The sequence below is a fragment of the Perognathus longimembris genome, chromosome 16 (genome assembly GCF_023159225.1).
Source record: "Perognathus longimembris pacificus isolate PPM17 chromosome 16, ASM2315922v1, whole genome shotgun sequence".
Lineage (NCBI taxonomy): Eukaryota > Metazoa > Chordata > Mammalia > Rodentia > Heteromyidae > Perognathus > Perognathus longimembris.
The window spans coordinates 36,601,166-36,604,791 of record NC_063176.1 but is presented as its reverse complement, the minus strand read 5'-3'; positions in this window follow the sequence as shown (position 1 = coordinate 36,604,791).

Genomic DNA, 3,626 nt, shown 5'->3' with positions numbered 1-3,626 from the left:
GGGAATGGGCGGTGTTCGTAGCTTCTTTTTGCTCAAGGCTAGCACTCTGCCAACTTGAGCCACAGTGCCCCTTCTGGCCTTTTCTATATATTTGGTGCTGAGGAATCGAACCTAGGGCTTCATATATACAAGGCAAGCACTCTTGCCACTAGGCCATATTCCCAGCCCCTCCAGAGATACTTTTTGAATACAGTGAAAATCTTTCTAGCCTCAAATTTCTATCCAGATTTTAAAACATACTGAGAAGAAAATGACTATTTACTATAAAATTATTGTGTGGTAAAAAATATTTTGAGGGCTGGAAATATGGCCTAGTGGCAAGAGTGCTTGCCTCGTATACATGAGGCCCTGGGTTCAATTCCTCAGCACCACATATACAGAAAATGGCCAGAAGTGGCGCTGTGGCTCAAGTAGCACAGTGCTAGCCGTGAGAAAAAAAAAAAAAAGAAGCCAGGGACAGTGCTCAGGCCCTGAGATCATGGCTTAGGACTGGCCAAAAAAAAAACAAACTATTTTGAGTTCCATAAGTATACTATGAAAAGCACATGTAAAATACTTATTTTACTTTCATGGTTTACATCTCTATCCCTTGGTTAGACATACTTCACAACACAGTATCTTTCAGGAAAGTTCAATAATGAGCATTTTTGTCATATGGCTGATGAGCACAAAGGGTTCATGGTGGGAGCCTTACCACTAGGCTGGCCAAAACCTCCCATGATACTAATACACTCAGGTAAGGGACCTTTCAAATAAAACAGCAACAGCAACAAACGTGTTCTTGTGTATTTTAAGAAAGTAGATCCCTTTTGGCCCTCTCATGTACAGCCTGGAAAATAAAAATGACCCCTGCATTCTCCACATCTTACCTATGCTGCCTGCAGTTCTACTGCTCTATAAAACCAAAATAAAACTCAACTACTTCAAGAAGATCTCTCTAGCTCATGATATCTACAATCTCTGATCACTTTAGATGGAAGAGGTGGCAAGCTGCCAGAAGCAGGCAAAAAAGGCAGGTTTGTGTCCTTTTCTATTAAAATATTCTCCTGTGTGAGGGGAAAACAGACCCAAACAGGTACTTCTGGAACAGTACTGTATAGAAGTTGTAATTTAAATTGGTAATTTTCAAATTTTCCTTGGAAAATAAAAGACTGTCATCAACAAACTTCTTAGGATTTGATCTGGTCATGACATGTGGTATGTCTTTTGCATAATATATGAACAAAGCAAAGCCAGAATTCAGTTCTGATGAGCAATCCACCAGAGGTATTCTCACATGCATGGTACATCATCCAAAGTTGTTGTTTCCTTACAGTGAATCAGATGCTCTCATGACAGCTTAGTGACAGTCACTTACAAACACTCATTAAGTAAGGTCAGGGATACCAGAAGACCACTTTTGGAAAGTAAATAGTACCAGATTGTAAACATGGATAAGCTTTCACCTTTACAAAGTAAAGAGTGAAAGGATATGTTCCAGCCATCCCAGGGGACCATGAGGAGATAATCATAGACAGGAGAAGAAGGTTCATACAGAGGGTTATTGGTGGGGCCATATCTCCCACGAGAGAGGGAGCACCATGGCATCTGCACCTGCTGCACCTTAATCCAGGTGGTTGCTTATATACTTTGGGGCTACAGGGGAAGAAGGTAGGTCTGAATGGTGAGAGGGAGTGGCCCATTATAGCTCTAGGGCAGGGAGTTTTGGTATGGGTGCATCTGGGGGCTAATGAGAGGAGCTGAGGACCTGAACTGGGGGAAATGCTAACAAACCTATTGTTTTGTTTTGTTTTCAATTAAAAAGTCAATAGCACTAGGCACTGGTGGCTCAAGCCTGGAATCCTAGCTACTCAGGAGGTTGAGATCTGAGGACTGCAGTCTGAAGCCAGCCCTGGCAGAAAAGTCTATGAGATTTTCATCTCCAATAAAATACTCAGAAAAGGCTGTAAGTGGCACTGTGGATCAAGAGGTAGAGCACTAACCTTGAGCAGAAGAAGCTCAGGGATAGTGCCCAGGAATTGTGTTCCAGTCCCAGGACGATCTGTTAGTTTTTTGTTTTTTGTTTTTACCCTGACTCATTCTCTCTGTAGTCACTACAGCCATCTTGGAAGCCAGAAATGAGTGGACAGGTCAGTTTCTGCCAGGAGCCAATGACTGTTTGTTGCAAACCATCCCAAGCACCTTGTCCTGCTGGCTGCAGCCAGGAGCAAGACCCGGAGCAAAGCAATGATGGAGACCAGACCTTGGAATTGGTTTCGGGGTACCAGGGGACCTGTTGCCTCTCTCCAGCATCAGATATCTCTGGTCCCATGGACAGGGTTTTTATTCATTATCAGACAAAAGTACACAAAGGAAGGTGGCTACATCAAAGAGACTACTTCAGTCAGGGCAGAAAGGTGGCTACATCAAAGAGAGAAGAGTGTCATTGGGGGGGGGGGGATAATTCTAGGATTGGCAATTACCAGTAAACAAGAAAACAACAAATTTGCATAGGCCACCTGTCAGCTAGAAGGTCTAGTGATGTTTGGGAATAACAAGAGGGTGAAGACTGTGGCCACTGTAATGATAAGACAGTAGGTCTTGAAAGGGAGCCCCTTGGCCTTGAAGGACAGAGAATGGCATTCTAACTCTCCAAGGCCTTATGGCTTTGTGATTACTGAATCTCACAACTCCAACTGTAACAAGATCCCACCTCACCAATCTTGAGACAAAGTTCACCTGGGCCTGCTGTCATCCCCTATGAACATGGAACACTTGTGGCTATGTGGCTACCACCTGACCATACACACACACACACACACACACACACACACACACACACACACTCATTCCCTGCTCTATTTCTCCCTCTCCCCATACTTCCCTTCCTACTCCATCTCTTTTTTTCTCTTCCCCTCACACCTCTGTCCCTGGCAGTACTAAGACTTGAAATCATAGTCTCCAGCTTGCTTTGTTAGTTTCTCTACCCCTTGAGCCCTGACCCTAGCCCAGCTTTTTGCTGATTATTTTAGAGATGGAGTCTCCTAGACTCTTCTGCAAGAGCTGGCTTTGAAATTATATATCATTGTCCTGTATATCTCAGCTTCCTGAATAACTAGAATTATAGACATGAGCCACTGACATCTGGCTACTCTTATCTTTTAATTGATATTTTGGGGTGAATAGCTGGTTCTAACCTATGAAACCCATGAGTTTGGGGCTGAAAGCTGTTGTAAAACTCATAATGTTTCCCTTTTTTATTTAGTCTTGCAGTTCAAAACGAACCATTTAGCAAGGCTTTGTATGGATAAGGGGAAACTCACAAGCTTCCCAAATATCATATATTTTTGTGGCAAAGTAGGTTACAAATAATATTTAAAGTGCACATGGAATTATTTTATTGTGCACATTGCGTTTGAAAATTCTTGAGTCAGATGATACTGCTATTTCTGCTTGTGTTTTTTCCCTATACCTTCCCAGAGAAACAAAGGTGAATCATCTCCATACCCAGACACATTTGCATTTACCCCATTGGCTGTACTTCCCAACAAGATTTCACCCAGTGATGCCATCATTGCTATAATCACCATTCAACATTTCTTCAGTGCTTTCTTTTTGCCTGGCTTTCCACTAAAACACCAGCCAAT